The sequence below is a fragment of the Mus musculus genome, chromosome 3 (genome assembly GCF_000001635.26).
Source record: "Mus musculus strain C57BL/6J chromosome 3, GRCm38.p6 C57BL/6J".
In the NCBI taxonomy this organism is placed as follows: domain Eukaryota; kingdom Metazoa; phylum Chordata; class Mammalia; order Rodentia; family Muridae; genus Mus; species Mus musculus.
Window position 1 is genome coordinate 131,951,648 of NC_000069.6, and position 26,079 is coordinate 131,977,726.

The following is a 26,079-nucleotide window of genomic DNA, read 5'->3' on the forward strand; positions in this document are numbered from 1 at the left end:
CTCACCTGTTCAGACTAATTTCCTAAGTTCGGCGGGTCCCGGACCAAGATGGCGACCGCTGCTGCTGTGGCTTAGGTCGCCTCCCCAGCCGGGCGGGCACCTGTCCTCTGGTCCGGAAGGTGGCCGGCTGTCCCCGGCCCACACAGGGTGCTGCCTCAGCGCCTCTGTGCTTCTGCCTGTTCCAGAAGCTGTCAGGTTCTCTGGCCCTGAGTAGCTTCTTAAGGATCCATCCCATACAACTCACCCAGATGGCAGCATCCCTCCTGAGGCCTTCCTGACTGCACCTCCTCTATAATGTCATTAAATTGTTAATACCTTGCAAAAAGAAAAAAAATTCTAGAGCATATGTTATAAGCAGGGACTCTGTTTACATGACTGGTGATTGTGCCATGCCACTTAAAGTTTTAAGCATTATATTTGAGAGAAATAAGAAAGTTTCGACACAGATACATGCACACACACATACACACACTCACACACTCACACTGACACACACACACACTCCCAAGCATCTAATTATTATAATGTGTTAAGGGTAGAGCTCTGGGCTTCAAATTTTTTTAAAAAGATATTGTGTATATGTGTACATGTGTGTATATGTGTCTGTGTGTCCAATAACTCTCCTCTTTTGTTTCTGGCATGCTTTATACTAAAATTTCATATTAAGCAGGAGACCTCTTTGTTAAGCTGACTGAAGGTTGTATCAGGTATTTACAAATTGTCCTGGCAAGGAATTAAGAGTAAAATGCTTTTATGTACATCTTAGATCATGTTGGGGCGCATAATCTACAGTGCTTACTGTAGTCAGGGCAGTTTCCTACACTGATTTTTTGTTGTTGTTGTTGTTGTTCTCTGATGATGTCATTGGCAGGTGTACTGAACAAATAGAACTTCTATCCTCAAAAGGACTCTTGTTATATTTCTTTTGCTTCTGATGGTCTCCTTTTATTTTTAGGGTCATCATAAAAAATTTAGTATAAAGCCTTAATGATGTACTTTTTATAGCCATCTGCTCTTTATTAATATTGTCATGTCAAGTATAGTTTGTACCAAGGAGGCATTCTGTGCTGTCCTGGTAGTCATATAACTTACCACATTAATTAATATTATATGTGTGAGTCCATCCATGTATCTCATTTCCAGCCTGCTGTCAGAAAAGTATTAATGGAGCCGTAAACGGTTGTGATTAAAGTCACAGCATTTAGATTGCACAGATTTGGGTTTAAATCCAGCATCTTCTTACATTCCCCACAGAAAAGATAACTTTTCTGAGCTTGAGCTTGGTCTGCTCATTCCATTTGTAAGTTGGTAATTGGTCATCTGAGTAGTTATTTCAAAGGTTGTCATAGAGATAGAGAAAAGTGGTTCATGAGAGTGCTTACTATACACCACCCAGTATCATAATGGGAGTTATATTTTTTCTCCTTTTATTTTAGGGTGAACATTTTCAAATGGATGGACTGTTTTTTGTTTTGTTTGGTTTTGTTTGGTTTTGTTTTGTTTGGTTTGGTTTGGTTTGGTTGCATACTTGTTTTTTAATTTCCTACTAGGAGGTTTAAATAACATTCCAGGTGGGTCAATGGAAACTCAAAATTCTTTTTACTTGATCCACTGAAAAACTCTCACTGGAGAAAGTCATCTCTCAGTACCTGAGATCAATCCATTACAGGGTTTGTCTTTCTTTAGCTTTAAAAAAATACTGAACTCAGAAATGTATTCTATGAATTATGCTAAGGAAGGGAAGAGGCAGGTCTATTAATAATGCTTAGGAGTCAGCTAGAAGCTATGTCAATTCAGGTAAACAGCAGTATTTGGTTCCTCTTAGGGCCTGAGGTCTCCGTCACTGTTGGGTTTTGACCATATTACAGCTATGGATTCCCCCCTGTTTCAAAGTCAAGTAGAGTGGGCACAAGTGGGCACATCTTGCTTGGCAAGTCGCTCTCATAGATGATACCTGTAAGACCACTGATGTGTCTTTAGCCATCAGATGGCCCTACCTTGGGGTCCATCCCATGTTCAGGAACCAAATCCCGACACTATTGCTGATGTGCCAGGATGTGCTTGCAGACAGGAGCCTGGCATGGATGTCCTCTGAGAGGCTCTGCCAGCATCTGACTGAGACAGGTGCAGATACTTACAGACAATCATTAGATTGAATCCAGGCACCCCTATGGAAGAGTTAGAGAAAGGACTGAAGAGCTGAAGGGGATTTTGTAACCAAATAGGAAGAACAACAGCATCAAGTAAATGGACCCCTCCGAGCTCCAAGGGAACTAAACCACCAACCATAAAGCACCCAGGAGCTTGTCCATGGCCACTGCTACGTATGTAGGAGAGGACTGTCTTGCCTGGCCTCAAAGGGAGGGGAGGCCCTTGGTCCTGTGGAGGCTTGATGCCCCAGAGACAGGGGATGCTAGAGGGGTGAGGTGGGAGTGAGTGGGTGGGTGAAAGAGTGTGGGAGAACACCTTCTTAGACTCGAAGGGGAGGGACAGTTGGGTGGGTGGGGGCTCATGGAGGGGGGACTGGGAAGGAGGACAATATTTAAAATGTAAATAAATAAAATAATTTTTAAAAGACCATTGGTATGTGAAGAGAGAACGATTTCAGCTTAATTCCAGCTCATTTTATGTCATGTATAGAAAGTGTATTGTGTCTTCAGTAATAGGGTCCTATCATCTAGGTCTGGGAGCAACAAAGAGGAATGGTAGGATCTATATTGTTTTGGGGGCCTCTGAGATCTTCCTAAACAACTACTCATAATCAGTCAGGTATCCCACTCCTGAAAGTGGGTTTTTTTAAAATTTAATGTCAGTGCATGTGGGAACTCAGATGTTCACACGTCTAAGTTCCTATGTCGAGATACATTTGTTTAGAATACAAGAGAGAGTTTAGAAATACGACTCCAGGGTCACGAGCCCTTGCTGCTGCCCTTACAGAAGACTAGAGATAAGTTTCTAGTGGCTATAGCTGGGGTTTTGGGCTGCCGAAGTTCCATGCATTGATGCAGCCCTCTTCTGGCCTCTGGCTCTATGGCTTTGATGAGGTCATCTTCTGGCCTCTGCAGTCACTTACACACATGTATACATACACACCCACGCCCATACCTACACACCCCTTACAAATAAACCTTTAGACTGCAACAAGCTTCTATAACGTTACGGTAGCTTGGATGAGTGAACAAGAGGACCCTGTAAATCTTGTCTAACATATTTATGTGCAGATGAGAACTACCCATAAAAATAAGTCATTCCTACTCAGATCAATCCTAAGTCATTATTGAAAGATATTTATTTACTTGGGAGAAATCAGAGCTTTCCAAGCCCTACAAAATTGTGAAAATTATTCCAAAATCTCGTGAAGGAGGATAGAAAATTGTTATTGGAGTGGGTATTGGAAAATGTTTCTGCCTTTTTTTTTTGGCATTGAGATTGGTGGGCTGAAGAACCAACATCTTAAAATGAGAAAAGGAAATGACAGCCATCTGCGTCACTCTCGTTAAGAGTGGCCTTCTCACTTAATCACACTGCCTTCAAGTTTACTTTGTCGTTCCTAATAATTGTGGTTTTCTCTATTACTTTTTTTTTGGTCTGGCTCAGGAGCTAAACTCGTGTCCAGCTCACTCTGGGGCTTTTTAGCTCCAAGTCGTCTTGCTGTGTAGCTCAGAACTCCTCCTCTTTGGCCCTGTCACAGAATTTTTTTTTTTTTGGTTTTTCGAGACAGGATTTCTCTGTAGCCTTGGCTGTCCTGGAACTCACTTTGTAGACCAGGCTGGCCTTGAACTCAGAAATCTGCCTGCCTCTGCCTCCCAAGTGCTGGGATTAAAGGCATGTGCTACCACGCCCGGCTCTGTCACAGAATAATAATGCTTTGGAGGAAAATTGCTGGCTGGATCCCTGTTATCACCCAATTTCCTTTCATTTGGTGAAATCGTAGATCTGTTAAGGAATGATCAACCGACAAGTTGAAATAGAGTAAAATTTCTCCGCAAGTTAAGTGATCGCGAATCCCTCTCCCGCTCCGCATCATGGGGGAGAAGTGCTAGGTTTGGGCCGTTGTGAGTCTGGAAATAGATTATCAGGGCAGACGAGCTTTTTGGAGGACACAGTGCTCTTTGTGGTGCCATCAGCAAGGTAAGAATTTGGGAATGAGGATACTGGGCTCACAGGAGTGCCAGCTGTGTGGATACCCTGTAGTATGCGCACCCACCTTAGCGTCTAACAGCTTTGACAGTTTCTCATGTGTTCATGGTCAAGTAAGCACCTGTCGTTGTCTGACGCTCCACTGAGAACATCCTTTGGAGTGCTGGGGGCTCACTCTAATGCTGAGAAGTACCGGGCAGGTAAGCATCCCAGCAACAAACCTGAGTCCATGTGAGATGGTGCAGGTAGGTTGTACTCCTATTTCCAGCTTCGTGGTAGGCTACTTCACATGCGCATTCTGCGTGGCTTCTCATAGGGAAAATAGCAGAGGTGAGCGACGATTGTCACACACGGCTATGTTAAATAGTATTCCTTTGCTCTGTCATGTTCCTGTTGTTCTCTTACAGTTCTGAGGTTCTCTTCCCGAAGAAACGGGCAGACCCCGAGGCTTTATGTGGTCTTTGTTTGGAGAGCACAACTAAGCCATAATTCTAACTTTACAGGCAATCAATTTTGAGAATTTTAGGGCTATTTTTAATTTTTCTGGGCCCAAGTCTCTTTCCTTATCACAGGAAATAGATTAAATAGATCATTTTTCATCTACCGAGTAGCAGAACTCTTAAAACAAAAACAAAAACAAAAACAAAAAAAAACAACCAACCAATCAACCAACCAAACAAAAAAAACCCAAATCTTATGTGGCATCTTAAAATGTAAAATACTGTTAGAAACAATGAATATACTGCTCAGGAAACTTTATGGGAGGCAAGGGAAGGGGAAATGATAAAAAAAAAGTCTCAAAAATGAAAGCAAAATAAAATATGTTTTAGCTGAAATAGAATGACATCACCTCTCATCCTCCTGTTCTCCCTCCATCCCCCCTCAGGTACCATCCCCCGAAATTCTCCTAAGTCCCTCTACCACTCTCAAGCTGAGAGCCTCCTCTTCTTTGATTATTATTGTTGGTATCTGTGTCTGTATGCACAAATAGAGGTAAACACAACCTGTTGAGACCATTTTTGTTGTTTGCATGTATACGGTTTCAGAACAGACTTCTCTACATTGGGCAAACAAGAGGGCTCATCCTTGCCAACGGCTGGCCTTCCTTTTCCCAGCAGTCAATAGCTGCCTCTTGTTTTTGGCCTAAGGGGGTGACTCAGTGCACTTCTCCCCTCCCTTATTAACATGCACATAGCATAGATTTTTGCCCTTGTTCTGGACGTATCTATGCAGCATTTCTAGGAGAGTGCGTTTCACACGGAATAACATACACGGGAGGCTGCTTGGCAGCAGAATGGCAGGATACAGATGATGTAAGGTAGGAAATGGAATATCAGGGAAGGGGCCCTAACTGTGGAGGAGAGAGGGAGGTCAGCACATAGGGGGAGGGAGGAAGAACAAATAAAATCAAGAGTGTCTAATAAAACTTCAAGGGATCACATTATTTTATATTTACCCCAAATTATCATTATATGCATATCTATCTGTCTTTATATATTTTTATCTATATGTGTATCTATATATTTTAAATGAAGGTAAGCTACATGGGCTAACATTGCCCCTCAAGCACCATAGAATAAAAACAACTCCCCAGTCAGATATGAGTTATCTCCTTTTGAATGGCTGGTCAGAGCAATCCGAGTGAGTCCCTAAACAATAGGTATTGTTGATGTAGTCCTTGGCTGCCTCTGAGAGGTGGGGCTGGGACCCTATGGCTGAAGACGCCTCTCAGGAAGTATTTCTATTGTATGTCAGGCCTTTATTTCCATGTAGCTCACTGGGACATATTCTTGAGGCCTAGGAGTCCTTGTGGCATGACTTTAAAACAACTACAGTAGATAACGTTCTCGAAACCCCATGGAAATTCTACACTCCTGGCATTGTAACCACGGCAGAGTTTGTTGGTGAACTGTGCTGTAGTCACAGCCATACTGTTTGGGGCTTTTCATCCTCTGTTTTATGTTCTTAAGATTGAGGTGTTTGTGTGTGTGCCACATTTTCTCAGTGCATTCCTACACTCTAAAGACCTAATCAGATGTATTATTTTCTGGCTGGTGGTATGGCATGATTCTCCAGGATCATTGGTACAAACACTGCAAAGTCTAACGCCACCTTAGGTGTTTATGGTGGTACAAAAGTATTCCTTGCTTAGTTTTGTTTTGAACTCCATTATAAGGATGCCAAACTTTCTGCCTTTTCCTCTTGGAAGCAGACTCAGTCATACATTCATCTTTAACAGATGAGACAAATATGGAACTTATAAATGTTCCAAGGAGGCTGCATATGCTAAAATCCTGTTTTGCATTCTGAAATCTGTACGTTTGGCCATCTCTGTGATTGTCTAGGGTTGTTTTCCTTTCTGCACTAAGGTATTTTGACTGGAGTTTGGGGATGGGTTGACTTTTTCCTGGAAGCATCCTCCTGATTGTTTACTTCCTTCTCTCCCACGCTCTCTGCCTAAGGTGGGGTGTGCACTGTCAGCACACTGTCTTCCCCCATTATCTTCCTGGGCCACACTGTACATATGTCCTGTTGTCCTCTCAGGTAGATTTCAGAACCTTAACTGGCTGGTCCCTGGGAGTAGTTCGAACATGCCTTTCTAAGCCTTTCTATGGTACCCTTTTCCTTCCCACTTAAATCCTGACTTTTGTTTAAATTATAGAAACACATAAAAATTCCAATTTGCAATATTAATTTTCAGAGAAATAGCCTTTGTCTAGTTTTCATCGCTTATATAGTCCCTTTAACAAATCCCTTTTATGAATATTTTCAGAATTTCATACATGTATACAATGAATATGATTGTGCATACCCAAATATTTGCCTCCAACTCCCCCATATCCCCTCAATGTGATCTCTCCCAAATTTATATCTGTTTTTGTTTGTTTGTTTGTTTAGGATCTTGTTTTTGTTTTGTGGCAACCTACTAAGTCTCATTTGAAATGCCATTAAGTGCATAGCTAAATAAATGCATCCACTGAAGTATGGGGAATCTATCAATGGTCATACCCTCAATAAAGAGTTATTCTCCTTCCTGTAGCAACAATTCATGGCCAACAGCTCCTCAGTATGAGATACAGTGGCAGATTACCTACCCCATTCATGCTAGGTCTTCACTGGCTTGATTTTGCTTAGGTCTTGTAGGAGTAATCATGGCTGCTTTGAGCTCATAATTATGATAGCCATGCCAAGTACAGGAGATAACATTTTCTACCTGCTCCACATCTATTGACTCTCACATTCTTTCTACATCCCCTTTCAAGGTCTTCCCTGAGCCTTGGTGTGTGTAGGGGTAGTGCTTAATATAGATGTTGCATTTAAGGCTGGGCACTCAGTCCCTATCCTCAGCACTGTGGCCAGTTACACATCTCTCCATTGACTCCTGCCCACAGCAAAACGAAGCTTCCCTAACCATCACTGAGAGCAGCCCAGGCCTACTGTTAAGTGATATAGAGGTAGAGGTAGAGGTAGAGGTAGAGGTAGAGGTAGAGGTAGAGGTAGAGGTAGAGGTAGAGATAGAGATAGAGATAGAGATAGAGAATATAAATACAAGTTGTCTTAGTTAGGGCTTCCATCACTGTGAAGAGACATCATGACCAAGGCAACTCTTATATAAGGACAACATTTAATTGGGGCAGCTTACTGGTTATGAGGTCCAGTCCATTATCATCATGTCACAAAACATGGCAGTGTCCAGACAGACATGTTACTTGAAAAGAAGCTGAGAGTTCTACACCTTCATCCAAAGGAAGTCAGGAGGTGATTATTTTCAGACAGCTAGGAGCAGAGTCTCAAAGCCCACTCAAACAGTGACACACTTGCTCCAACAAGCCACACCTCCTAATAGTGTCAGTCCCTGGGCCAAGCATATTTAAACTACCATATTCCTCTCCCCAGCCTCCAGTAGATTGTTCAAACATTTGGGTCTATGGGAGCCATAACGAAACATAGCATAATGCTAAATACATTTAGTCCAACTCCAAAAGCTCCCATAGTCTATTATAGTCTCAATAATGTTTAAAAGTTCAAAGTATTTTCTGTGATTTATCCAGTCACTTAACTGTAATCCCTATAAAATCAAATTCAGAAAAATGGATCACATACCTCCAAAGTGACAGGATATATGTTACCATTCCAAAATGTCACAGTGAGGAAACACTGGACCAAAGAAAAAACAAAACCCAGCTGGGCATACTCCAAACTCTATGTCTCCATCTCCAGTATATAACTCCTTTCAGTTTTGCTGACTGCAACATTCTTCTTTCTCTTGGGCTGGTTCCATTCCCTCTTAGCACTTTCCTCAGCAGGTAGCCCATGGTTCTGGCATCTCTAACATTGTGGGTTGTCCAAGGCAACTTCAGCTTCATAGTTTTTTGTTCCAGTGTCTAGGACTCACATATAATCTGCTGGGGCCCTCCAAAGGACTTGGGTCACTTCTCCAGGCTTGTCTTCTGTAGCACTCTAGGCTCTGGTTGACTCCACTCCACTGCTACTTTTGTTCTTGGTGATTATCCCATGATATTGGCATCTCCAATATGCTGGAGTCTTTTGCTGCAACTAGGTTTTACCAATAGCCTCTCATAGGCTTTCTTCACAGTGCCAATCTCAACTTCTTCCCATGACCCCTTCATTCCTGGGCTGTTAATTGCAACTGAGGCTGGACCCTCAACAATGACCTTCCCTGGCCTCTTTACAGAGCCTTAGCCTTAGCTGCTCTTCATTCAAAACCAGTACCACCTGGGTGATTCTTACACATTACCAAGTCCAGCTGAAGGAAAAGGTATAACCTTTGGCTATATCTGGAACACAGTCTCTGTGTTCCTTTGTGTATGTATTTCCTCAGAAAACACTTTCCAGAAGATTTAACCTCAATGTTGCCGGTCTCTTCTTAATCACTAATTTCTTTACTCTAGCTAACCAGCATCAATTTTTCCAGCAGTCCCTTCTATTCTTGACTCTAAAGCCAGGGCCACATGGCCAAAGCTGCCAAGTTCTGCTGCCTCCTGGGGCTGGAATGTGGTCTTTTGTTCTATTACATCATTACCATCTTTCTGCTTTCCAACACCCTCACTGCCTAAGCTTGGCTGTCCTGGAACTTGCTCTGTAGCTTGACCTTGACCTCAGAAATATGCATGGCTCTATCTCTCCTGAGTGCTGAGATTAAAGGTGTGTACCACCATGCCTAGACTTCTTTTCACCTAGACTTCTCTTTACCTAAAACTTGCTCTGTTTCAGGGTAGTCTTGAACTCAAAGATCTGCTTGCTTATCACAGCAATACCCCAGTCCCTGGTACCAACTCCTATCTTAGGGTTTTCATTGCTGTGAAGAGACACCATGGCCAAGGCAACTCTTATAAGAACAACGTTTAATTGGTCTGGCTTGCAGGTTCTGAGATGCATTCCATTATCTTCAAGACAGGAAGCATGACAACACCCAGGAAGACAGGGTGCTGGAGGAGCTGAGAGTTCTACATCTTCATCCAATAGAAGCCAGGATCAGACTGACTTCCACATTGGGTGAAGCCTCAAAGCTTATTCCCACAGTGACTTACTTCCTCCAACAAGGTCATACTTTCTAATAATTACGTGTGAGCTAAGCATATTCAATCCACCACATAAATATGTAAATGTAAATGCAAATTAAAATTTAAATATAAAATGACAATTTGACTAAATGGCAATTTAGCAAGTAACGGTAACAGTTTCAACCCTAGGATCAGTGGCTTTCCCCAGCCATAGGCTTTTGACTAGAATGATACTACCAGGCATGAAATTCCTTCCCATGGAGAGGGTCTCAAATCCAGTATGAAAGTTAGATTATTTGCCCTATAAATGTGTCAAAATTGAACCAGTAAGCATATCTTGAGTGCTGGGCCAGTACTCTGGCATACTGGAATGAGCACAGAGTTCACTGATATCTATTCCCCCCCCCCCCACTCCCAGCAGCCTGCATAGCACCCTCTTGCATTATGGAAGCTAGCCAGCAGGGAAGTGATTTACTGCTTGGTTTGACACAGATTTTTTTTCTATGTCCTGAAGCCAAAGTATATAACATCTTCAGCAATAGAGCCTCACCATGGGGTTGTGCTGAATAACCTAGAGACTAGCAATAGCCTGTGTTGTTTTGGAGACCTTTGGGGTCTTTCTGAGAATAACTCAAAGGGCCTTAGACTCTGAATTTTATTTTTAACCCATCTCTTCTAGGAGCAACATTACCTCTGACTCTTCTGCAGGGTAATCCCATTTGAACTTTTGTTTTTAAGTTGTTATTTGAAATTAGCATGCTAACTAGTAGGTTTCACTTGGGGGGGGTAAGCAGAAATCAGGGACTATATAAGAAATCAGGGGTTGGAGGGAGTGACAACCCAAAGGAAGGGGGTATAAGAAGCCACATGGACACTGATTATTTATTTCACAACTCAACTAAAGTAGTTGTCGAATCTTTTCTTTGTGGTTACATACCCTTTCAACCTGAAAGGTAAACAGAAGATCAGACTCAAGAACTACATTCAGAGAAAAGATAGAATATCCCACTCTCTGCCACATTCCAACAAACGAACACACACACACACACACACACACACACACACACACACACACCAAACAAACAAACAAACAAAAAAAAACAAAAAAAAAACAAAAACAAAAACCCAAGCTTGCCTTGAAAATATGTAATACATGTGAGAGTTCTGTTAAGGGGGCTTATATTCCCCAAACGTGAATTCAGAATGCTGTTACCTTAGCATTTCTAAGTGAACCTGAAAGTTAAGGAGAAAGAAAATAATATACTAATCACCACAATGCAGCCCAGAGTTCCACATATCTCAAGTAGCTGGTGGCTTAGCTCCTCTATCCACTTGGCTGTTTTGATTCTTTGAAATATAGGAAGGTGCCGTATAAATGCTGAACATCCTAGAAGGTGTACTTTCCTCTGCCAGGGTAATGTTTTACTCAAGTCATTCAGCTGCATGCTATATTGCTTAGTTTCCAACCCTTGCTTTTCTTCCTTAAAATGTGTACCCTGCTCTATGACGTCATCTGAATTCTTCCCGAGACCCCACCCACCCTGGAGAATATACCTTACACATCCTAAACCTGACTGTAAGTTGCTTGAAGGCAGGAGATCACATCTTCCAGAACCAAGCAACATCTTGCCTCTGCTGTAGCTCCTGAATATGTGCTGGTCTAATAAATCTCTATTGCAACATATGTTCTAGGAGTTGCTTTTGGATAAGGCTTCACTAAGAACTTTCTGAAGTGCTCAGGACTTCGTGATTTGGCTGTTTCTCAGAAGCACCAACTGGCTTTTGCTTGTTTTTAGTTCTGTGTATGAATTATGCATCTGAAGTTTCTCTCCTACTGTGCCTGGCTTTGATGACATCCCAAGCTTTCAGTTCTCTCTATTTCTTTGTTAGATTATACGCTTTATCTCATTCTTGGTCTGGCTTTTCCACCTTTGGACACTAATGTGAATAAGCAAGATCCCCTTTATTTATTTCCTCTTGTCACATGCAGCTTCATGTTCAGCCCTGCTTGTCATTTTATACCCCACAGAGATGACCAGAAACCCTCTGATGGATGCCACAGTGGCGGTGCACTTACCACACATTAGTTGGGGGGTGGTGGTGGAGGAGGAGCATTCCAATGAGGGGAAATAACAATTTTCTTTCCTGTTTTAGTTCCAAGATCCCTCAGCCCACGAAGTCAGCATGTCTCTGCATTGTGTTTTATATTATCTCTAGGCAGGAATCACTGCTGATATGTTAGCCCCTTCAGCACCTATGCTCCCACGAGTTGGCCAGCATTTAGCATAACTATAGTACTTAACAAGCTTGCTTCATAACCCTCATCTGTCTCCTTTTGGTGAAACATCTTCTGGTACTCATCTAAGCTGGTTTTGTTCTTTATTCTTTTACTGTGGCACCTACCAAAAGATGTTGCCAAGCTAAGCTCTTAGGGTACCTACGTGCTAAGACCTCATTGGATCTAGGAACCTTTTAGGAGTCCCAAGCTAAGTTATGACTCATCTGTGTTAGGGTGTTAAGAAGTGAGGCAGACTGTAACAAGTATTGTTAGTTAGTTTTGTCAACCTTACATACACTAGAGTTACCTAGGAAGAGCAAACACCACTTGAATTGTCCCCATCAAATTGGCTTGTGGGTATGTCTGTGGGCATTTCATTTTCTTGATTAATGATTGCCAGGAGAGGACCCAGCCCACTGTGGGTCCTGTCATACCTGAACATGTAGTCCTAGACTATATAAGAAAACAACCAGTTAAGCAGAGTGCTTCCATGGTTCCTGTCCTTACTCCTGCTTGAGTTCCTGCCCTGACTTCCCTCAGTGGTGTACTGTATCTGGCTGTATGTGTTCAGTAAAAAAAAAATTTCTCCAGCAAGTTAGTTTTGGTCAGTGTTTTATAACAGCAGCAGAAGCAGCAGCAGCAGCAGCAGCAACAACAACAACAACAACAACAAACAACAAAACAACCTAGGGCATTTATCTTTGTGTCTCACGAAATATATCAACTTACCTCCACTATTAATGATAAAGTCAGACAAAACCATGCCTTCTTGCGACCTGTGCTTTTAGGTGTGGACAGCAGGTGAAAGAAAACATTATCTGCTTCATCCGAAGGCTGTCTCTGGCATTTCTCAGTGTGTATTAATTAAGCCACTCAGCACCCAAAGGAGGCGTGGCTTGTTTACCCAACATCTCAGAGGTCCTAGCTTGCTCCTCCCACCCATCTGCCAACCCATTATTGCCTGTCTGTTCCTTTTTCCCATGATACTTTGCTTCCCTCAGCACTGAAAAATTATCCTTGTTTTAAACACTTCTTTTCTATTATTTGCGTTCTTGATTGATAATGTTCAAGGGGAGTACTAAGGTTAATTTTATTTATGTTTTCCCAGCCAATGATTTTTAAGCTGCTGCTAAGCCCTAGAGAGTATGGAGAAGAGGCGGGATGAAAATGGAGCCATTGCTCTCCATTTTCTCCCTGTTAGCCTCCTGCACCCCCCATCCCCCAAACACACCATCTTTCCTCTCACCCATGCCGCCTCAGTGCTAGCTTGGCTTCCCATCTTGTCAGCACTGTCCCATTCTCCGCTCCTGGGAAGGAAGCAGACTCCCAGCGGGTCTTTTAAACACATGCCATGGTGTATAACTCCGGTGGTTAGCTGTTGAGAAACCTAAGAAACAGCCGGGAAATGATCTTCCAAGAGTACAGGAATATGCCAGAGGGACCTTTGAGAGACATAGTTTGTCCTTGTTGAGCATCCATCCTCTCTTCATCTTTCCCACATCAACTCCATGTTCCCAGAAGGCAGATTGATTCCTCGGGGCCTGTGTTATCTCCCGCCACTTCATATGTTCCTCAGCACAGCATTTATTTCAGGGCTTTCGTGACTTCATGTTTATGTTTCTTCCCTCTCAGCTCATGAGAGACTTTATGGTAGACTTTCCGCCATTAACCACTTGTCCCCTGAGCCTTGAAGAGCACTTGGCATCTGGAAGCTACCGGATGATTTGTTTGGTGAACGGAGGCATCCGTGGTACATGTCAGCATGGCGTTTCATGCTCATTTCCTAAGGTCTTGCTTTCTAGAGTTCCTGTTAGTGAGGAGGCATCGATAGGTAGATGTAAACGAGAGCTCAGGACAATGTGGATCCCAAGCTCAAAGGTATCCCTGCAAATACTCCATCTTTAAGTTAAAAATTTTCAGTTAAGACTAAATAAGCCTAATCTACTCACATTATAAAATTTCCTTTTATTAAAACGATAACATGAGCTTAAACATGGAGGTCACATTTCAAAATAGAAGTTTCTGCATTTATGGTCAGGGCTTCCTAGAGGAAGTGAGAATTCTGCTCGCACATGTGGACCGAAACTTGAGGTCATCTCTTGTGGTTAGGTAAGCTTTCAATTTACATATAAAATATGACCAAATTGTTTACATCCCTGGATTTCCGACATGATTTTAGTTTGACCTGTGGTAAATTTCCCTGTGTAGGCAAGGAAGGAGACACACCTTTGTCCCAAACTTTAACTCACAGCACAAGTAAGTTATTAAAGGAGTCAGGGGAGAAGAAAAAGCCATACTTCTGGTAGAAGAAAGCAAGCAAATGCAGATTTAATCAATTGATTTACTTTTAAGTAAGCGACCAGATGTTTTGTGTTAGGTCTCTGGTGAAAATTCAGTAGGCGCCAGTGATACTGTAGGGCGGGTGGCTTCTGATCAAATCCGAAGCGAAGGTCTGGGCTGTTCTTGCTAAATGGGCTTGTGCACAGCCAGCTTGCCACTTGGGAAGATTTTTCTCTAGAACAGAAATTGTCTCTTTCTTTGTTTGTGCTCTTTCCCATCTCCACACTCCCTTTATCCCTTAGAGGAATACGTTGTGTGCTTTGGTGCAACTTGGAAATACTAATCATAGAGACTTTACTATCTCCGCATGAGTGGCAGGGTCTCACATCTTCAGGGTTGTCTGTGGTGGCTCCTGACTTCACCTGGGCTGTGCTCCCACTTTGCTCAGCCCAGTTTGAAGAGGGCTGACTCGCCTCTTCTTCCCATGTTATCTCTGTAATCATCTGCCAGTCTTGCTATGGAAACATTAAACAGAGCTCCACTAACGACCGCTTCAAAGGATTCCTCCAAAGGCTTTCAGGAGCCTCTGTCCTCCAAAATGCCAGCTTCTCATTCTTAGCTCCTTGAGAACCACTTGCAGCCAGAAGGGCCTCTTCTTTCTCATACATGCTCTGGTTGTATTTATAGTATAATTCTCTTAGGATTTCTTTGCTGAACAGACTCTTCCTACACTTTCAAGGCATTGCTTCATCTTCTTTGCATTCTTCTTCCCCGACCCCAGACCTGCACCCTCTCACCCATCATTAGATGAACAAGTCTGCCTGCTCGCAAATCCCTTATGGTCAGGAGTGTCCTGGATGGTTTGAAGGAATGATTCCTGGTAGTTGGTGGGCATGCAGTAATCCTCGCTGACAGAACACAGACATATGACATATTTACTCCCTACAGAAACAGAATGCATGCTCAGGCAAACTGCCTCTGCCCACCACAGATGCCCAATGAAAGAAATCAAAGCAGCCCCATTACCAAAGAAATCTCTTCCTTTGTCATATGTTTTTTATCATGTACTCTCCTCTTATCACCTAGTCTTTTACTGTTATTCAATGATGTTAGTGTGTATAGACACTTGAAGCCGTGACTGCCTATGGAAGGGCCATTCTAATATTTAGACCTACATATTCATATATATATATTTTAAGTGAACGAATCTTAAAACCTGCTATCATGGTGTTTTCAGGCTAAGCATGCATTTTACCATTTAGCATCTCTTACTCTGTGGGAGATGGGATAAGTATCCATTTGTTTGATACCCACCCAGAATCGATTGACATCTCTTTGGAACACAGCTCGCTGCCTGTCTAAATTAAGTGCAAGAGCTGACAGCGAGGGTAACATTGAGACACATGGAAACTCTTGCCTGGTTCCTTCCCCCATGCAGCTGCCTTGGGTCTGTTCTGATTTCCAGTCCTTAGTGTCATCCTTTATCCTGTCCCTCAAACTAAAACATCTGCGGTGGGAAGGCGAGTATTTCCGAAGAAGGAGCCCGAGGAATGCTTATTTGAATGGGCCTGACTTCTCACCCTCCTCACGGGGCAGAGGTGTTGATGTTTTCCATCAGTAATGACCTCATAGGAAAGCCATGTGCCTCGCAAAAGCCACCACCGCACCTGGCACTGATTCATGGGGAAGCTGGAACCCAAGTCTAAGTGATCTTTGAGACGGAACTACCCTGTCTCCAAACTAGGCGACCTGTCGGTCTCAATCTGTGAGCAGGTTGAGGGAAATCGTGGAAGAGTCTTTTCAAGACTTTTTCTTTTTCCTTTTTTTGAAGTGGCAACAGAGAATACCTGATTTCATAGCATTAACATATTTAAAGTGCACTTGTTGGAAATGTTAAATAACAGCTCCCCTTCTTAAGTAAATCTTTCTGTAATTACTCATGAATTCAAACCCTTATTCACTCATTAGTCACCCCAAACATGGAAGCACCAGATATGAGGTAAACTGTGGGCATGGCATCGGGTGTACAGTCCACGCGAAGCCCTCAGAGTAAGAGAGAGACAGATTGTAGCTATTAATCACAGGGTTGTGTAAATTGAGATGGAGGCTGGGAAGCGAGGAGTGGGTTGGGGGATTGCGGGTGGGGTCGAGAGTGGGATGGGAGTTGGGATATGTTTTGAGAGGATAAAATGGAAGGCACTTCGAATAGTTTGGGATTGGATATATACTGCCTGGGTAAAATATTTGAAGAAAAATGGAAGAGTCACAGGGAAGGAGAGATTTCCAGTTATAGAGAGCTGCATGAGTAAAGAGGCTGTGTTGGAGAAAGCAGCGTGGAATACTCTAGAACAGTGCGCACGTTGGCCGCAATGAGTCACGAAGGACAGGTAGACCGTGCAGACTCTTTTTTCACATCCTAGCTATTGTTTTCAACTTAACTCCAATGTATTGTCAACAAAACCCAAACAAACAAACAAGCGAAACCAGTATCAATCCCAAACACAGGTCAGGGAGCCTTTGCTTGCTTCCCCACTCTCATGGTAGTTCATTCTCTGGGCTGATGAACCCTGGAGGGCAGTGCTGTACCTTTGCAGGACTGGAGAAGGCTAGCTTGACTTCACAGCTCTCTTCTTGTCATTGGAATGGAGCCCCAGGAAAAGGAATGTCTCTCCAACAAGGACATCGTGTTCATCCAGGAAAGAGGAACTGGGCTCCTATATTGTTTGGGCCCTTTTGTGGCAGTTAACGTGTTTCTTGGTTTTACTTTCTGGATAGAAATGGAGACAAGTTATTTACAAAATCTAGCTATTTAAAAAATGTGTGCCAGGCGGTGGTGGTACACTCCTTTAATCCTAGCACTTGGGAGGCAGAGGCAGGTGGATTTCTGAGTTCGAGGCCAGCCTGGTCTACAAAGTGAGTTCCAGGACAGCCAGGGCTACCCAGAGAAACCCTGTCTCGAAAAAACAAAAACAAAAACAAAAACAAAAACAAAAAAAAAAGTGTGTGATTGAGTGTTCTATCCTCTCTGTTATTACATAGTTAAAATCCCTATTTTATTTATTTAATAATTTTATTTATTTAATTAAATTAAAAAGTTCCTATTTATTTATCTAATTTAGTTATTCAATTTTAAAAATTAAATAATATATTTATTTAATTTATTTCTTTTTTAAAGGGAGTTGTGTGTTTACTTGGGTCCTATTGTATTCCTTCCTTACCCTGGTCTTCCAAACTTACCTTTCAGTTTTGTCTCTTTAAGATTCTTTGTTGCCATTAGTATCAGAACTATTTTTATAACACACAGAAGGGACCAGGGAGTTTCCATGCTCAGTCGTTGATAGGCTCTTTATTAAATAAAGTACAATAATCTAAATTACATAGGATGTTTTCAGCTAAAAACTCATTCAGATTTATGCTTCTTTCTCTACGAATTATCCTCCCACTGTCTTGCATCTGGGGCAAATGTTTACCCTCTGGGTAGTTTCTGTTCCTAGAATACTCCATACTTTTCCCAACCCCAGCATCTGCTATATGGCAGGTAAGTATCCCACAGTTTCCTATGGATGGACTACTTGCTGGCAAAGTTTGTGTCTTATCTTTTGGAGGTGAGAGGAGAAGATGATGTCTCTAATTATACCAATAAGATGCACTCAGAGTACTAGCCAAGAATACTTTAACTACGTTCTGTGTGTCTTCACATACTAGGCTTTGAGAGGGTTGTTAATATCTCCAGAATAGACATTGAAAAAATGAATACATAAACAAGTTATTAAGATAAAGGTTTTTTTTAAAGTTTATTCTCTTTGCAAAGAAAAAAGTTTCTCCTCAAAGTGAAAGGCAGAAAAAAATGGGATTTTAGACTTCTAAAATTATTTTTTTGGGGGTTTTGTATATATTTTAATGATATTCATTCCCTCAGTTCTTTCAAGGTCTACTCCCTTTCCTACTGACCCAGCTTTAAGCCCCTCCATTTATTTATTTATTTATTTATTTATTTATTTATTTATTCATTCATTCATTCATTCATTTTTAACATCAGGGTCAAATTGTGATGCTCAAATATTCTTAGATGTATAACCTTCCACTAGAATATCGCCAATTTACCATGGGTGACTCTCTTAGAGAAAACTCCTCTTTCTATCTCTCAGCTGCTAATAGTTGCCAATAGCTCCATAGCTGTGGTGGGCCTTTGAGCCTCCCCTCTCCATCCTGAGATTTGGTTGGCCCAAGACTTACATAGGTCTTGTACATGCTCACACATGCTATTATTCCATATGTATGGCTAACCTGCTGTGTCAAGAACATACTGTTTCCTTGAAGTTATCCAATGCCTTTGGGTCTCATATTCTCTCTGTTCTTTTCTTCTACAGTGATCTTTGAGGCTTCGTAGGAGGTTCTGCAGTGTCTTATGTCCTATTTAGGGTTCAGTATTATGCATTCTCTTTTTTTTCTGTGCCTTGGTCACTTGTGCTTCTCTGTGTTATCACCGTCTACTACAAATACAAGTGTCTCTGAAGAGGGCTGAAAGATGTATTAATATGTAGGCATAACATGGCATCATTAGAAGTCTGCTTAATGCTATGCCCACTTAAAAAATAATAGTATTAGATTCTTCCCTAAAGTCTATGACCTAGGTAGTCAAAAGGTCTTCACTCAGTCATGGTTCCTGGTGTGGGTTTCATCTTATGTGGTAAACAGATAAAAAAGTTCAACTAGAAACTGGTTGGTTATTCCCAGGACATTTGTACCAGTATTGCACTGGTGGGAATTTATAGCGATTCTAGCGTGGCAATGTTTCATTCAGGGAACTGCATTAATAACATTCCTATGATGATAAATGTCTCCAAGTGAGAAGTTTTGCATTAAATTGATTTCAAACCCACCCAAATCTTCACTCCAACCCCGTGAGTGCAAGTTCTGAAACAAAACATACAGTTCCTGACATTAAAAAGTAAAGTCCTTTCCTTCAACACCAAAATATAGGCTTGTTTCCTGGATCTTTTTGGCCAGGAAAATCTTCTGGCAAGTATCCTACCCTCATTCTGAGTATAGACTTCCAAGTAGCTTGGGTAGGTTTGCTGTCTTTTAGAATCTTGCTCCAAAATGAGAACAAACCCAAGATACCATGACAGACGATGAGAACAGACATGAATCACCCTATCTGAGGTCTTTATGGATGAATCAGTCCTCAAGGGACCTGCAGTTGACTGTAGATGTTAGACATGACTTCTTAGTTGAGCCCAGCATAAATTGTAACCAACAGAATCTTGGGCTACACAAATGTCTCCTTATGCCAGTGAATTATAGACTAATGTTATGCAGAGAGCTATTTCTCAGTGATAACCTACTTGTATCTTATTTAATAATTTAATTCACAGAGTATCCCCTTGAGTATCTTCTACATGCAAGCCATCATTTTAGGCTTTAGTGGGGTACAAATATAAGTAAGATATAGTGCCTGTTTATAAAGAAATGTGGTAAACTAAGAGAAAATGAACATGTTTATCATGGGCTATTTCAAAATATAAGTGAAACTATAATATCTTATTCCCACTAATTGATGGTTGCTAGTTCCAACATGGGAAAATAAGATGGAAAAATCAGAATATCTTCTGAAATTAGTTCCAAATGATGTAGTCTGAGGTCTTTACTGCTGATAGTAGGCCATCCTGACTCTTAAGTACTCTATGCTCTTGAGGTTAGGATTAGGTCCTATAAATAATTGCTTTGTTATGCTATACAATGGGAACAACAATTTCATAGTAAAATTAAAAAAACCAAATTAAAATTTTAATTCACTGGAGAAAGTTAGGTAAAGTTACCACTATTCTAAATTTAACTTCAAAGTAAATTTATATATATTTCATATATATGTTCTAGAAAAATTTTCATAAGGAGATATTGGTATGGAACAGGGACTCAGTTTCTAATAAATTCTAAATAGCTCAAAATCTTCACATAGACCAATGTTCCAAGAATGCTTTTAGCAATGAATGTTTATTCCCAGGGAGATGCTGAGAACATAATAGAGACTCAAAATCAATGATTGACTTGAATTAACTTGAAACGCTTTCTTTTATTTCTTTTTACCAGGAGTGACTAATTTTGATGATTTTGTGTTTCAATAGCCTCTTACTCATCTAACTATCTAAGAAGACGGAGAATAATTCTTAATTAGGCTGACTAACATGATATTGACATTTTGATCACATGTATAGTTTCCTTAATAAAGATAGTAAATAGTAGTAGACATTTAAACATTAAAATAACAGTGCTTGAGTTTTGGCTATGGCAGAGATCTCTTTAGGCCTTTTCTTTTCATAGGGCAGAAGCTTAGATGGGGGCAAGGGAAGTCTTGCACCCAGAACACCTTTCTTAGTTTTCTGGTGCAAAGCATGCCCCTTAGTGATGGTAACATCTTTTAACAATTTCAGTATGTTTTTGAGAACATGCCTTTGTGGCGACATTAAGTTTCCCAGTGTTCCCTTTCTCTCCCATGTGTACATTTTCAATTTTCTTTTTTGTCCCACTTGTTCTGTGTCACTGTGGACCAAGATAAGAGTTGTCAGTAGTGCCCGCACCAGAGACTCAATGTTATGCTGTCTTGAAACTTCCTCCACCAAAGAAATTAGTCCATTTATTTTATTTTATTTTATTTTATTTTATTTTATTTTATTTATTTTGGTTTTTCGAGACAGGGTTCCTCTGGATAGCCCTGACTATCCTGGAACTCACTTTGTTGACCAGGCTGGTCTCAAACTCAGAAATCTACCTGCCTCTGCCTCCCAAGTGCTGGGATTAAAGACTTTCAAGCTTTGAAGACACAGACAGGCAACTTGCAGTTATTTGTCCAAATATCACATGATTGGGCTCTCACCCACTGACCAATGGAGTCTTTATTAGAACTATACTTCTAATGTGTAGTGAATTGGATCTCCACCACCCACTTCACTCCTAGTACTACTTCCAGGCTCCTACTAGAATGGTCCATCAAGCTCTGTAGCATTCGACCACTTTTTGAGTTCAAGATTACAAAGTCCTCCACATACTTCCATAAAACCACACTGTCATGTTCTGTGCAGCAACAACTCTATTCCTGATAACAATTTTTTTTTACTAGTTACTGTAAAAAATGCATAAAAGGAACACATCGAAGAAGCGTTTACTTTGACTTACTATCTGGAGGGAGAATCCACAGTGGCTAAGCAGTCGTGGCAGCAGCAGGTTGTCAAGGCTGGGGGCTGGGTGATCACGCTTCTCACACAGCCAGCCTAGAGAGAGAACACGAGGGTATAACTTCTCGAAGCTCTCTGTGACATATTTCTTCCAGTGAGGCTTCATGCTTGAAAAGTCCCATAACCTCATGCAAACAGTGCTGCCAACTAGTGGCCAAGATTTCAAATACAGGATCCTATGGGGGACATTTCTCACTCGAAGCACTTATATTAACTGGAAGTCAATTTATAAATAAACCTGAGTTTTCAATTTTACTACTTTATATACTATTACAGGATGTTCAGTTGCCAAACTGAAAACTTGATATATATATATATATATATATATATATATATATATATATATATATATATATATATCTTTCTGTATTAAAAATGTTATTTTCTCCAGTGGCATAACAAATGCTTTATATATTTTTCTGTCCTTTCTGTAACTCTGTATTTATTCATGTCACACGAAAAGATTCATCTGATATTCAAACAATCTAACCAGAGAAAGATTTCAAGTATAATTTAGCGGAAACTCAGGTCAAATTAGACATGGCCATCCTAACCAGGCCAATGAAAGGAGATTCCCAGTGTCACAGAGTTCACGATAAAAGCTTTTTATTGAGATATGCTCCTTTTTTTGTTTTGGAGACAGAATATTATGAGATATTTAAGTCATTTTAAACAAAACATTTAGGATATAGAATATGAGTGTCATACCAAAGTTAGTGGATGTAGCAAGGATTTAGGAGGCACCAGGGAAACAATGTAACGTCGTCATTATTGCTCTACGGCTATGTTAGAATAAGAAGCAGTTGGAAAACTCATTCATCAAGCAGCTACCCAAGCGTCACTTCATTGAAGTACGTTCCAAAGACACTGAGCAGCGTGCTTCTCACTTGCTCCCAAACCACAGCAGGTTTGTACAAATCCAAAGCCCTCCAAGCGTCCAGTTAATAGTAATTGAATTAGATGATGCATATGACTAAGCCACTGAAGAGCTGTGTGTCTTTGAGTAATTCCCTTAGCCTCTCTGGGCCTCTCCATTGTGGCAGTATTCTGATTTATAGAATTATAAATCTTCTTGGAGTTGTAGAAATCCTGAAAGTCAAAACATGGTCTTTCTTTTCCTCAGGACCAAGAATCCCTTTGCGGTTACGAAGGCTATTTGCCAGCCTATACTGTTGCTGCATTTACGAATACGTTGCCTAGCCTGACCTTGTGAACAGGTAAGTCCTCAAGGAGTGAGCGCTGATATTTGATCCCTGGGATTTACTTTCCTCAGACCTTTCAGAGGATCATCAGACCTGGCTGGAGCATGTGCGGGAGCTTATCTGGCTTTTGGTTTTCTTCAAAGGCAGGTGTCAAGGTGAACAGATGTTTTGCTGTCATTAGGTGTGCCACATCCACAGGATGAAAAAGTGCTCCCCAAGCAGGGATCCAAATCACAGCATTCTCCTGGCTGACTTAGGATCTCAAGGAGCCAAGTCACATTTCTGCATCTGTTTTTTTGCTTCTCGTCAAAAGTGATTGCAACAGGGCTGGTGAGAGCGCTCCATCAGTGAAACAGGAGGATCCAGAGCTCATACAAAAAACCAGCTATGGTTGCCTATGGATGTCATCTAAGAGCTAGGGAGGCAGCATCAGGTGGGCTCCTGGGGCTCTCTGGACAGCTAGCCTAATCTACTTGGCAAGTTCTAGATTCTGTATCAAAACAAAGGTGGAAGGCTCTTGAGATTCCAAGGTTGTCCTCTGGCTTCCATATCATGTATACATTTGTACCTGCACACACATGCTTGCATGTACATACAGCCATACACAAAATAACTGCAATAGATGATTCATTACTAAGTTACCTAGTTTTGACCACCTCTTGGAGAAAGTTAAAGGCTCCATATTTGTATTCAGCCTAAGTATGTGTTTCCTCTTTTGTATTGTTTTGTTTTGTTTCTTTACATATTTATTTATATGTATGTGTGTGCTTGATTTCTCTAAGAGAGTTAGGAAACTAAAGAGTTTCCCCCTCCCTCTTTGTTTCCTTTGTACCTGGAAATGGAGGTAGAAACTATTCTCTCTTCCTCTTCTCTTTTCATCTCTAAAGTCTCATCACTTTTCTGAATAAAGGAGCTTTTGATTCTGCTTTTGACTGACTGATCACTGTCTTTCTTAGTTTGTCATGCAACATATGAAGACAATAAAAGGAGACCCATGCAGGATCTACACACATGCAAGATCTACACACATGAAAGATCTATACATATACAAGATCTTCACACATGCAAGATCTACACATATATAAGATCTTCACTCATGCAAGATCTGTACATATGCAAGATCACACATGCAAGATCTACACATATGAAAGATCTACACATATACAAGATCTTCACACATGCAAGATCTACACATATACAAGATCTGCACACATGCAAGATCTACACACATGAAAGATCTACACATATACAAGATCTTCACACATGCAAGATCTACACATATGCAAGATCTTCACATATACAAGGTCTGCACACATGCAAGATATACACACATGAAAGATCTACACATATGCAAGATCTTCACACGTGCAAGATCTATACAAATGAAAGATCTACACATATACAAGATCTTCACACATGCAAGATCTGTACATATGCAAGATCTGCAAAATGCAAGTTCTACACATATACAAGACCTGCACACATGCAAGATCTACACTTACACTCTTTAGTTTACATGAGATCCTGAGAGACCTCCTGAGGTCACGTCACACACACACACACACACACACACACACACACACACACACACTTCAGACCAGTATCCTTAGTTTTTCCATCAGGCTCCATGAACCTCCAGGCTTCCACCAGAGACTGGAAAAAAATGCTCATGCTAAAAAAAAAAATCATAAATGTCAAAATCTGGTTCCATTTGATAATTGGTGTTGCCAACATTGGTACTTTTTCTCTTCCTCAAATCTGCCCCGTCTGGCTGCCCTCTGGGGTCACTGAAGGAGGACAAAGCTGTGGTTAGTCGTGCTTGCCACTAGAGGGCAATGCTGACCATTAACAGAGTGATTCTAAGGCGCTGGCCTTTGGAATTTGAAGCTCATCTGTACCCTTGACTGAGAGAAAGCAGATGCAGAGCTCATGCTTTGTGTTCTGTACGTGATATAAAGACTGTAGTGCAGATATTGTGAACATGGCTGACAACTGTACTCCAGAATACAACTTAGCATTTGTTTCCCAGTTTTGGATGGTCATCAATTGTGGGGATGTTACATCCTTGCATGCTGTCTCAATATGTTTTAGGAGTCCTGACTGATGGCGCATCTTTACAAATGCTACAATAAGTGTTAGTATATAAGGACCATGGGTACATGCGGAGGAGGGGGTCTGTGTGGTTCCAGTGACTTCAATGAAGTTCTCATACTGTCACATACTCTAAGATCCGAAAATGAACCTTCTTTTCTTACTGTGAGTTACAATTATTTTGTAACCTTAATTTAAATAAACACAGCATCATACAACATTATCTGAGTAGTTTCCTATCTATAAGTACATGGATATATTGGTATCATATTCATTTTGGGTAGCCTTCATATTTTACCTTTTAGGAAACCAACTAACCCAAACAAACAGAGAATACAAAGCCAGCTGTAAAAAGGAAAAAAAAAAATCTACAAAGAAATTCCAGATACAGAATGTCGTGAGGTGAGGGACCAGGCTCTATAACTGGCAACTCTAACTTGCTAATGCCTAGAGATCAGTGGAATTCTCTTGCATTTAAATGCATTCAGTAGAAATATGTGAAAAATTGCTTTCACTAGTTCCCAGGACAAGATGTTGGAATTTGTAAAACACGGTCAGATTGCTTTAATACACACTGTAAAAATAAACTATTTGATAAAAGACACTTTTAAAAATAGTTCCCATGTCTTTGGGGAAAACGCTTTTATTGTGTGTTAAGGACTCCCTGAAAGACAGGAAGCAAAATGTGAGACTGACGGGGGTAAACATGGTGGTAGGGCGACCTCTGAGGAAGGCTGCCCTGAAAGACTGGTAATATTAAAAAAAAACTTTAAAGGAACAAATCTCTCCAACTGAACTTACTAACTGTGATGCGGAAAAAAAGCTGCCGGGTGCAGGAATAAATCAAAGGATGAGTTCTTGATTATTTGAATGTCAACTTGTAAAAGATGAACTCTCTGATGCACACAAGTAAGAAATGATTTCAGATTGCCTCCCCCCGCCCAGAGCACCAATGGCCTACCTCACAAAGAGCCCTGGAAACAAACCAGGAGACATCATCCATGATTGCATAAGAACTGGAGTCATCTCTATTCTCCCGACCACCACTTCTTAAACAAGAAAGACCTGGAGGGGTCCCAGACAACAATAAGTACAATGATCAAGGAGGCTCTATATGAACATCGATTAAAGGAATTGGATGCTTTAGGCTAAACACATAAAAGCAAAAAGGGACTATGATCAAAGTCTTATTGTCAAGTCTACTATGACGTAGAATACAGACCTGTTCATAAAATCATGTAAGGAGTGCGGAGATTGTTGTATTGTATGTTGTATAGCATTTTAGACTATTTCATCATAGACAGGCAGGACATTTAGTGAGTGAATTT

The 26,079-nt window shown here is 41.1% G+C and overlaps 1 long non-coding RNA gene across 2 annotated transcripts in view; it reads left to right on the forward strand.

Moving 5' to 3' along the window:
• Positions 1-26,079, forward strand: part of Gm29865 — a 92,005-nt gene that overhangs the window by 58,550 nt on the left and 7,376 nt on the right. For both annotated transcript variants that reach the window (XR_376086.3, XR_376085.2), the window contains one exon: positions 22,582-22,675. This is a non-coding gene — a long non-coding RNA (predicted gene, 29865). The remainder of the gene's footprint in view (positions 1-22,581; positions 22,676-26,079) is intronic.